At 37.3% G+C, this 12,774-nt stretch overlaps 1 protein-coding gene across 1 annotated transcript in view; it reads right to left on the bottom strand.

Moving 5' to 3' along the window:
- LOC140242738 (uncharacterized) overlaps positions 1–12,774 on the bottom strand; it is a 42,684-nt gene that overhangs the window by 8,815 nt on the left and 21,095 nt on the right. The window lies entirely within an intron of this gene.

Below are 12,774 nucleotides of genomic sequence, written 5' to 3'. Positions count from 1 at the left end.
ATAGAAATTGATGATACACAACCCTGTGAATATGCAGGATGAGAACAAAAAAATATAGACAAAAAAACAAACAAACACAATTACATTCACAAATAAAACATCTTTTACTGCAATTTCATATCAATGTATTAAGGCAAAGTTTGTCATGATATTATGTGAACTAAAAGAATGCAGTTTAATGGGTAAGAAAGTTCATGATGTCAACTGAATAACCGTCTTCTTAACCAGAGTATGAAAGCAATTGAAACAGCTGTAATTGGAAACCACTAAGCATGAGACATTGTTTCATGACTGGATCAGAGTAGAGGGCAAATTCATCTGGAGAAAACTGCCCATATCGTGGAACAAATTATGTCAGGTTCTGAAGCTATGCAAGGTCTTAATTTTCACATGGAGAAAAACCACTTGTCACTTGCTGTATTTTTCAATTTTCAATACATGTTACTCCCTTTTACATGCACTATGCTTGAATCAGCCTTTTAAGAAATCCTTTTGGTTAACTGAGCAGCCATCTCTGCAGAAGCCTGATTGAGTTATAGTTAAGAGTACAGAAAAAGACACTACAGAGGTAAAGTCTGGAGATTCATACAGCAGATCTCTGTTGAATGGTTGGTCATTTGCTACTCTTGGTACACTTTTGTGCATCAATTCTATTTTGGCAATACACAATATGGGTCTCGATCAGCTCTGCACAACTTTTTTTATTTGTATCACTTTTTCTGGAGAATGTATCTCGCAGCCAATTTATGAATGATGTATTGGCATACAACTACCGAAGTATTCACTGCTCTGAATGGTAGCGATACCTTGTAGTCCAATAATGATCACAAAGGAGCAAATTTTATCGCGGAAACTATCAGTGCAAATTCCTATCTGTTCATCACTGTGACAAAAGACAACATAATTGGGAGAATTGACTAAACTGAATGGCTATGCAAGCACTAGTGAGTGTTGGAGAATTCCTGACAAATCCACTTCCTGAGTGAGTTTGTGATGAAAACAAAGTCTCCCCCAAGATTCACACAAAAGAAGTCGCGTCTTTCACGTCTTATTTCTCTGTGCACATTTTTAAAGAGCAGTACCCAGACGTACTGATACACACAAAAAATTGTCATCTCCTAGCAATATTCTGCCTGTGAAGGAAAGCAAAAGAAAGCCAAATTTCTCATCAACGATTCTAGAAACTTGCAATTTCTTCTACTTGAAACAAACCGAGATGAATTATTGGTACTCGTATTATTGACACCGACATACAAACGTAGGTGCAATTACACATTTGTTCATCTAGTGTATGAGAATATGCAGGATGCCAAATAAATATGATGATTCCACAGCAATCATTTTATCCTCAAATGACTATCTACTCTACTCACTCGCTCCATTTACGCAATACTGTAGCCAATAGACATGCAGGGTATCCGAAAGTACGGAGGATCCCGAGGCACAGTGTAAATCCACCATACCAGTGAGTAAGGCATTCTGAAATCATTTCCTATCTTGCTCGCGTGATCCACAGGCTATCACATTCCCAGAGTTACAACATTTTTGTTTGTAGAACATTGCTTGGGGTTTTTCATGAAATCTTTGGGATGTAGCTCACAAAATCATGCTTATTATGGATCCAAACTCCAACCTAGCTCCAGTGACACCACGTGGCATCACCAGATGAGGTCAAAATAGGAAGCTGTGAGCAGCTGCACATGATATTTGAGTTTATTCGTCTGCGACTCTATTAATTAAATCTACAGATATTGTGGCATGATAAACAGCCATTATACATGTGTGTGCTGTTCTAGTCATGACCATTTTCAGAGAGCACTACTGATATTACTGCAGCAGACAAAATTTAAGAACACGTGGACTTTCGAACAGCAGTAGCTGCACACTTGCAATAAGCAAAGAAAAAAACACAGTGTATGTTGTACATGGCGAGTGTCATAATCAAGATTGTCCTCTGCGAGATGAAAAGTATATTTCCCCAACCATCCCCTCCCCCCAAGAAAAAGTCTCCAGAGGTTATAAGTGGTGGACATGATAAAACAATGGTAACACAAGTGAATTGTATACGGACAAGAACTGGCATAAAAGAAGGCAATACAGTCATATATTGTACATGAATACCTGGACTCCTGCTGGCGTATATGAAGACCTGGCGAATACAAACCACTCTGGCGAACTTGTCTTCGTTTTTTTCTTCCTCATCTCCACTCATCAAACTCTGCTGGTGAGCACAGACATAGGTTGCCTGGCTCATCTTTAACGGTAAGCACAATCCTACAGAGGCTCAAGAGAGAATCAATGCTCGGCGACTGTGTTGGCGGAACTGTGAACAATGCCGGAGTTACATGTAAAAAGACACAGGGTAATTCTGGAGATAAAAAAAAGAGTCTGTACTGAACCCCCAGCATCACAGGATTTATCTGCATTCTATTACATCTGATGGTTTTCACTCAACGAGACTACTATATTGACGGCTGGATAGAACTGCCAAATAGTGAGAGATAAAAAAACAAAAAAACAAAAACAAAAACAAAACAAACTAAAAACAAGTCACATATCTTAAAAAGTACCATGGTTAAGGAATTAATTTTTGTTGACAGTTTATTTAATCTGTTCCATTAAAGGTTGAACAGTCACTTTCACTGGAACAATTCCCCCCCCCCCCCCCCCCAATCACATCCTTAATACGTTCTGGGTAATGAAGATTTAGAGGCACCTGATCAAAAAAGAGGTGAGCATCTTTTATCTTCATATTTCAAAATCTTGAAATAATTTACCGAAGCAGATGGACAGCTAAATTCACAAAATAAGATATAAATATCAGCAAAGAAAGATTGAAAAAAAAAAACCCACACAAACTGAAAAGCTCCAAAGCTTATGATGGCGTTTGGAAAGTTCTCCATGATTTATGGTTCAAAATTGCCTTCAGAGACTTTTCAATCTGCTGCTCCTGAATATTATATATTTGTGACAGGTTGAAGACATTGGAATACACACACATAAATTTAACTTGCTACAAAATTGGCACAATTTATTCCATTTGATTTAATTTTCTTGATCCCAAATTTGTGATCCACAGATTGCACCTGTGACAAGGATGATGAAACACTTCTGTTCAGAATATCCCATTCTATTCTTAAAACTCACATTCTCAGCTAAGAAGAAACACCCCCCCCCCCAAAAAAAAAAAAACCCTAACAAAAAAAAAAAAAAAAAAACTAATAGAAAAGGAATACACTACAAATTTCAGTGCTCTATTCTATGAAATAAATCTGAACGTAGTACATCTTAGTCATTTGAAATCTAAGCCTTGATCTTACTCACAACAGTTCTGGCAATAATGAAAATTGAAAATGATGATTCAATGTCTTTGGATTGAAAACCACTCCCCCCCCCCCCCCCAGAAAACAAGCAAAATTAAGAACAATATCGTAAGTTACATCTGCCCCAATGTACATGATGTACCCTGTTATAAAATGGTAACATCAAGGTAAGATTTAGTTTGAGAGATAGTAGAAAAAGAACTATAGAAACAACATAGTTTATGTCAAGTCGTCCACTATCAAACTGGAAATATCATGGACTTAACATCCTCTCTCAAGACAGAGAACAATTCAACAAATATACCAATGTCCAAACTGTTTGAACTCGACTTGAATAATGAGTACATACACTACATGTCACCAATTACTTTTGATATGGTACCAGTAAAATGTTGACATCAGTTACATCAGTTACATTTTGGTCTTAATTTTAAGTAGTATATGCCCACTGATCTTCAAACACTGATCCAATTATGTGTTGTTTGTCCCAATAGTCTGATTTAAAAAAAAAAGAAAAGAATAAAATACAAATAAAATACTTTTCCGGAATCATGCACACGTCACCTTGTTAGACCACTGTAACAAACTAGAGGTTTCTCATGCAACCTTTTCTCTAGTAGAGGTGTGCAAAACATTATAACCATGTTAACGTCCAAGTAATTGGTTATTAGGTACCATCAATGTACCCAGAGGTGTGTACTTGAATATAAACATGGTGGTATGAGATTCCTCATAGCACCTTTTCTTTTAGCCGACAAGCCTTTCTCTCATGGCATTTAGTCCGGCATTTGAAGAGATTTCAATATTTTGCTCAAATCAGCACTTTTAGAATTTTGACTTTACATTTCAGAGCACAATGTTATTAAAAAGTTGTTGAACTATAAGTTTAAAGAAAACTGTTCATTAGGAACCAAACACACAAATCCTTCTTTCTTTCTATCTTATTTCCCTTAAAATGCAGGCTGCATAATATTACATTGTATCATTAAATGACAGCATCAACACCATTTTTCTTTTACTGATTTATCCAGACCATGGTTATATTCAAGTGTTGAAGGGTCATAAATTGTACAACTTGCTTTAAAAGTCAGCTAAAATATTTCAAGAAAACATTTTGTTTAACTGCTAGTCAAGTGAAAATGACTATGAAAAGGTGACAGTACAAAGTATTTTTTTTTTCTTTGTGCTAAATAACAAACAATTATTAGTCATGCTCAGGTCTGACCTCAGTATAAACTCTGAAGCATCATGACCATCATAAACATCCCACCTACACTCCCCCAATGAATAAAGACAACTATAGAAACAAACTGCACATTTGTGAGAGAGAAACTAGTTAGTGCAGGACTAGAAAAATGTACAGGTATTGAAATCAAAAGAAGACATGAAATGACAGTTTTGAGGAAAGAAGGGTCTTGGAGGGACAGGAACAAGGACAGAGATATACAAGAGCAGAGAAACAAGGACAACACGAATTTAGGAACATTCATATAAATGGGAACCATGAGCAACTTACACTCCTTTGTAAACAAGCAGCTGGGCTGCAAACATGCATAATCCACAAACACAGACTTGAGATTGGCTGGTTTATAAACTATGTATTTAAACTCACAGGAATTTGGTTTTACTTTTGTTTTCAACTTGAGGACCTTTTAGCCAGCTATTCAAACCACCTGTGCATACTTGATGTATTTCAAGTTTAGAACACTTTGCATTTATTATCTGTTGCTGTGTTGGGCGTGTCTCAGGCAAGCCTTTGGGTAAGTTTTCTACTTGCTAGGAACGGTCTTTGTCATAAAGGCATGCCTAAATTAAAATGCGCTGTGAAGTCATTTGGGTTCTGAAGCATTACAATGGGTGCCTAACACTCCTCTTCACTGTAAAGTCACTGCCAGTAGCACTCTAGCTCCAAGAATGAAATTGTATTTATGTATTCCTTGTAATGTGCAAATCAAAAGTAATGAAAATTAGGTCCTCTTTAAAAAAATTTATATTTCTCCATGATGCCCACATTTGCACATGCCCGTTATCAATTTTTTAGTCTGGCATGTGATCTTTTAAATATGTTAAGTGCTCCACCCAAGCGTGGTCTAGTACATTTTTCTATCTCCCCCCCCCCCCCCCCCCCCAGTGCATTTTAATTTGCTGGACCAGTTCAAAGCACATACATTCATTACTGCCAGCACATTGAAAGAGAGAGCAAACTGCAGCAAGGGGGAGTCTTTTCTGCTGGCGAGAGCACTAGTCCTGATTACTGAATGCTCTCTTTTGTCAAAGCACCGGAGTACCACTTATACTAATAAGCGTTGAGCTTATGACCTCTGCAGAGAGTACATAGTTGTTATTTCTCCATCTTTAACACCTCCCTGGTTTGACATACAATGTAAGTGTCAACATTTAACTTCTTCCCCTATAAAATGGATCAAGAAAATTCTGCAATTTCAATGGTCAAGAGCTGTGCATCAATTTGAATGGCTGCATACATGTATCTTTAAAGTGTCATTGCGATCATGAACGATAGACACCATTAGCCTCCTAACGCGCACTTGACAATCATTAGCGCATATTAGCAAGAGACGGCTAGCCCTGCATCCAGTAGTAACAAGTAGCAAGATTCGCACAATTAGTAAGCGCTTGCGAACTGAACAAGAGATGGCTAGCCATGCATCCAGTAATTACTGACGCATGGCTTGCATCTACTGCAAGCTTTAAGGAAATGCACCCAATAAATTTACCATGTGTAGGTAATTATCAGAAATATGATTATATCAATGGATTTCCGGCAAAAGTTTGTCCATTGGTCCATAAAACAGAAGATGCAAACGGATTTTCATTATATCAGTAGTAATAGTGTGCACGCGGCAATTATAGAACCTCTTCTAGCGCTGAGTGGGTTTAACACTTCCATAGCTATCTTATGCAAACAACTACTGATGCACTCAGGCCTGTGCATCATTTGCATAATCGCAGTTATTGGAGCTATAAAAAGCTCTATTACTCTTGCTATATACTTCTATGGAGTCATTACACAGTAATCTTACTGTATGCTTCAATTACCTGCACACGGAATGAGTGTGGAGTTCCGTCTTTGAAAACGGTCAGTTTGCATCCTTTTAATTTCCGAATTTCCACAAGGGAAGTAAAGGATAATAATCAAACAAATTCCAATGCCTTTCTAAGGCCATATCAAGGTCATACTTAAGTGAAATGAAATATTTTTCCTCACTTGACTTTTGACTTCTTCCAACAGCTGAATGAAATTTGGTTATAGTTCAGAGAAATTTAAGTTACATGCAAATTCTTTCCACAACTATTCCACTAGTTCCAACACAATGCAGGGCATTACGAAAGATATTTCACCCACTTACCCTCATAGGATTTTGAGCAAGTACCCCATACTTTTTATCAGGCTAGTACCCAATCATTCTCATTTGCCCAACAGTACATTTTAAATGCCCTGGGCTAATGGGCAAGTGGTTTTGTAGTGCCCTGCAGTACGACACGATTTGACATCTTTAGACATGAGATATTGGTATTTTGCAACCTCAATGTTACAACTACATGATGTATCTGACGTAAAGTGCAGAAACTTTTGAAATCAAATTCCACTTCTGTTTATTCCTTTGGTGGTTTCATTTATTCATCTTTTCATTAAATCTTTTTTTTTTTTTTTAAATGCCTTCATTGACCAACTAGAGTTTATAATATCACAAAGTAGGTTTGGCATTACATATTTATACAATTTTTTCCATGCCATATTGGACAAATTATGTTGTTACAATCAAAGACAAGCATTTTGATTAAATAATTCAACCTCCGTGTAACAGGTGGCAGGGAAGGCTTATGGGATCAACAAGTTTCTACATATTTTGTTTTTCCTCTGGGTGAAATCATCAAAATAGCAGTAATAGCAGTAATGTAATGACCCATACCAGTCCCAGGTAAATTTGTAATATGAATGTTTTTATGAAATAATCATCCTATTATATTATAAAAGACAGAAAAAAAAAAATGTGGTGATAACAACTGTTTACAATTCGTCAAAGTATTGACCACATTGCTTTGTACCACCATTTTGGAGCATACTGCTCTTTACTTTAGAAAGAGATGTGACAATGATCGGTTCTGAAATTTTAAACTGCCAACTCAAACATGGTTTGAGGGAAGGTTATAGAAATTATGAAGTAAGCAAAATGGCAGTCAAGAAATACGGTAGGTGAAGATTGTTTGTAACTATCAAAATATACATGTTCAAATGAAAGACATTTGATTAAAAACTCATATTAATACAACAGAGGATTTTGATGACTTTTGAAACTCCAGCCTGGTATGTTTGGTTGACAACTTGAGCCTATCAAACCATTTAAAATGAACAATGACAATGGACACTTGATAATCTGAAGCTGGTTTACGAATATGCATTTGTGCACTACTTGTGTCAATCCTTTTTGCACTAATATTTATCATGCCTCTGAAACTGGCCCTTCACTCTGTCATTGCTAGTTGCAACCAGTCTGCATAAAATGCAAATGGCAGTTTGATATTCTGATCCCGAGAAGGTCAAGGCTACAAAATATGTAGACCCATTTGGTTCGAGTGCTGCTTCATATATTAATGTACGATCTATATTTCAGCGGGAACTGGGGGGTTTGATATGCCTGCCAATAGCTGATTTACAATCTGACACAGCAATATACCAGACTCATCGCATTCCATCCAGTCATCTTTTCTTATTTTGGACCTCCCCCTTCCCTTCCAGTTATGGCTGACACATGTTAGTGTTTGTTTGTTTTTTAATTACTGTCTATTGTTGGCATGCATTCAGGTTGTGGATAACCGGTAATGTTACACAATTTTGCCACTGATCAGGTGGTTCTCAGGAAAAACATAAAGCCTCTTATTCATAACCTCTATTTCAGCTTTATTATGATTGCCTGGCATTCCTGTCATTAATCATATACTTTTCATACTGATCAGTGGATCTTAAATTAACGAAATACTTAGTATTCTATTCTTGGGAGTGTTGGCCATAATGTGTAACAAACTAATTATGCAAAAGAGGGGAAACCATTTTCAGGCTTTTATATATTGATTCTTCTTGTCCCTGCTACAGGGTTGCAGCACCTGTGGAAAGAAATGCTGTGAATAGAATGACATCAATACAAGTGAAATGTTCAAAATGAAGGTGAAAAAAGAAAAGAAAAAGAGAAACAGAATATCACTGAAGTTTATTTAAAGAGCTGTCGGCTGGTCCTACAGGTGTCAAGATCTTTTAAAAAACACAAAGCATGTTGCTGTTGCAATCTTCGTGACTCGTGTAGATGACTCCCTGCCCCAAGGCACAGCAGCAAACACATATCGGTAGGGTTAATCTTCTACTCAGCTTCGCCCATTTTTGGTAGAGTGACAGTGTCCTTCACAAACAATTTTAAGTGCAAACCTCCCAACCTTTCTGACTGAAAAATAAGAATGATTTGGCTCAAAAGTAGGAAAGAAAGAGCAGTTCCCATAGCGAATGTGTAGTAAAATTATCCAGAAAGATAGAAAACTCCTGTTGAAACAAGAGCTGGGAGTGGTCAAAATTAAGATTCTTTCCTCCAAATTCAGAATGGTTGGGAGGTCTGCAAGTGATTTAGCTTCATGCTGAATGTTATGTAACATTCCCACAGTCAAACTGATAAGAGTACGACATGTACTACACTCTTCAGTGTAATTCTACAGATCTACGAATAAAGAAAGGTTTAACAATGGGGAAGATCACTACATGCTGGGCAAGCAATGGATTCTTAAACAGTCTCAATGATTTTAAAAACAGAAATTCTGCAGCTGAGATAACACACACAAATGAAGTGTCACAGCAATAAAGATCACTCTTGTGAACTGCCAGAGTATTATGCTGCAGTTAATGTGTATATGCTCTTCAACTTTTTACAAGTTTCATCTGATACCTATATTTGCTTCTCTGAGGTTCATTACATGTCTATTTCACTGCAATCACATCATCTGGGCATCCTTGGGCAGGTCACACTTCTTGGCAGTCATGATTACCTAAAGCATTTCTTTTTTTTTTCAATATTTCCAGTACCTGACATGACTACAGTGGACTCCCATTACAATGAAGTCCTCGGGACCGACAGTTTTCTTTCGTTATATCAAAATATTGTTATAACTGAACAAATAAACAATAAAAAAGATAGAACAGAAAATGTTCCAACCTAAATTTTTATTTCGTCGTAACCGGAACATTGTTATAACCATGTTCATTTTACTGGAGTGCAATGTACTGTGAAAGTAGAAATTTTGCAGTGTGGAAATTTACATACCATAACCTAGCGCAAAAATAAAAGCATGCAAATATTTTTGCTTGCTATATAATGTACCACTTTTAAACGTCTTGATTCTGCTAAATTCAAAACACAAGAAATTCATCTCATCCAGTCCAGCACGAAAATTACTCATGCAAAATAACCACTTTTACAGTATGCCAATTTATTTGAGCTCCACATGAACATTGGCTTAAAGTCAGCCTTGCTCCATTACTTTAGGTATGACGGAATGAAGGACAAACCGTATCCAGCAAAATGGAAGCCCAACATATTTTTTTCTTGGTAAACTTTCCATATTTCCCCCATATTTTTTCTTGTGAAAACTGAAGCTTATAGATATATTCTTGTCCAAACTATGATTTCCAATCTCCACTTGCCTCACTAAGGCCAGTGTTATGAACTACAAACTCTTATGTCTCAGCCAGTGCCAAGAAACTCACTGGTTGCAATTGTGTTTCCATGGCAGTGGTACTCCCAATGACACTGAGGCCCATATACCTGATACAATGTTGTTTCCAGCGCAACTCTTAGAAAGTCAGGTTCGGACGATCACGAAGAGGTAAATTATTTCACTGCATGCTATAAGAAATACATATGAGAGAACAAAAATACTAACTTCCCCCCTCCCACCAAATCATCTTTGTGCTAAAAGTCAGCATATTTTTCCACATCTTTGAGAAGTCTTTCAAGGGCTCAACATAGCGGTGGCCTGAAGCCACTAGATATTGATATCAAGCCACCTTATTTCCAAAAAGGTTATCTTTTGGTGGCCTAATTAAATGCAACTAAGACAAAAATGAATTGTGATGCATCCTTTTATTTCTGGCTGATATACATCTTTTTCAGGCCATCAAAATTTCAAATTTAAACATGTAAGTGTCAAACCCTGTCTTTTTCGGGGGTATAGAAAAGGGAGCATTTGAACTTCAATATGAAACTCATGGATTAGAAAAATCTAATGCATTTCCCGTTTGTCGAGTGTCACTTCAAATTTCAAGGTTTTTCTCAGTATCCATGAAGAGCCATTTAAGTCCTGTGAAAAGAAAGAAAAGCAATGTTTCTCTGTTGTGATAAACAGAGGCACGAAAGGAACAAGGGCAAGGCACATTATCACTTGAAAGCAATAAAAGAGTAACATATAACCTGTTGTGACAGCAACACTAATATAATTCACAATGAGGTGAATGCAATGCAAAGTATCAATCAATAAAAGTGTGTATTACATATAACCAGTGTACATGTTGGACTGTGATTCTTTTGCAATTCTTTTAATATACCCCAGCATTCAGTCACTTAAATTGCTTTTAAAATACCGTATGACACAGCATGCAAGGTGGCAATTGTACTGTAACTCGAGGACTATAACAATTCAAGCACGAGGAACACGCCTGTGCGCAGTCATCACACTATTATCGAAGCCTGCAGTATTTCTTGTACAGCAAGCAGTGTTGGTGTGTCCATCAATGGCAATAGCTCTTACTTTCTCAGCTGATGAAGATCAGCTGTATGTCACAAAGAGGTAACCAAGTCAAATCTTTCCTATCATTTGTTATTGATAACGTTTCATTAAAGAATGCATCCAAATATGAAACATGTGGGTGAAGGATACACAAGTTTTCACATGGGCTATTTGCCCTCTATATATTTTGACTTGTCTATTACTAGACATCTAAACAATTGATCTTGGATAGGTAACAGTGGCACTGGCACCCTTTGGAGTGGAGGCATAAAAAAAGAAAGAAGCCAGTTTACATCCATAGTAAGGAATTGATGGGCCTTTGTATGGCTCTGCTAACAAAACACCAATGTACACCACCATTAAACATGAAAGTCTCAGTGACCTTCCCTCAGGTGAAGAACATAAACTTACACTGTCACTGGATTCACACACTGACTTCTCATGACTTACATCCCCTTTGCTTTCCTAAGAGCTTTTTGCTCATCGGTCACTCGTCTCGGAAGCAAAGTTTTGTTTTGTTTTCTTTTCTTCTTCTTCTAGTCACCCACTGAAGTGTACAGGATCACAGTCCCATGAATCTGATTTGTGATGGTCGACTTTTATCAGATCTGTGTCAGCCACGTTGGGCGCAATCCAATGAGGCAAGATCGTCCTATAAAGGAACTAAGCCAGAGCTTTAACCTTACTGTGCCATTTCAGACAAATATTGAGTCAATCCAATAAGTGCCGAGTCAGTGTCATATAAGTGTCAAGTCAGCGTCGGATAAGAGTCCAACATATTGTGTCAGATTTGTGTTGTGCGGCTATCGAGCATGTCCTGCAGACATCTCATGACAGCATGTCGAGTGTCTGACAGTCATCCGACAGATTGTAGCTCAAGTCTAGGTGCTACGGCTTTCCTGGCATTGGTGAGCCTTGGTGCGAGTCTCTGGATCTTGTCAGCTCAGTTTCGTGGAACTCATCGGAACGCTTATATTTTTTTTTTTCTGTTTGGGAATCAGTAAGACTCTTTCTCAAATGGTCAGTCAAAGGGAGCTTTACCATGTGATCACTTGTTCAGAAGACGTTGGAGTAGATTGTTCCCTCTGTTCATCCTTTTTATCCACTGTCAATTTACGAGCACATTAACTTCCTTCAATATTCAGTTAAAGGGACATTCCAGACGATTTTCATAATTTCACATCATGTAGTACAAAAATCGACAACTCCATGCATAAATCTCCGGAATTCATTTTGGTTCTTGAGCAGAGAAACAATACTTTGAAAAACCTCAAACAAATTACACTGAACAAGGATGATGACATAGGAGGTTCACATATTTCAGAAATGTAGCAGTGTAATTCCATTACAATACCACTTGCTTGCGAGTTCACCTGTGTATAATCTATGCATGCCTTCTTCTTTTGTTCTGCTTCCTTGAGCCCCAACTCATGCATTCTTTTGGTGACTCTGCCATGTCATCATCCTTGTTCATTGCAATTTCTTCTAAACTATGAAAATATTCTTATTCTTCATCCCAATCATCACAAATTCTGAAACCCTGTCCTCAGTATAACTAATTTATAGTTATTCAAATGTAAAAATCTGAAAATCATCCGGAGGTCTCCTTTAATTTTACTGACAGAAGACAGTACTTCGTAGCTGCTCAAGCAAACTACATATTTTC

This window comes from Diadema setosum, chromosome 19 (genome assembly GCF_964275005.1).
Source record: "Diadema setosum chromosome 19, eeDiaSeto1, whole genome shotgun sequence".
Taxonomy (NCBI): domain Eukaryota; kingdom Metazoa; phylum Echinodermata; class Echinoidea; order Diadematoida; family Diadematidae; genus Diadema; species Diadema setosum.
The sequence above is the reverse complement of the archived record's forward strand: the minus strand, read 5'-3'. Positions and strand labels throughout refer to the sequence as shown.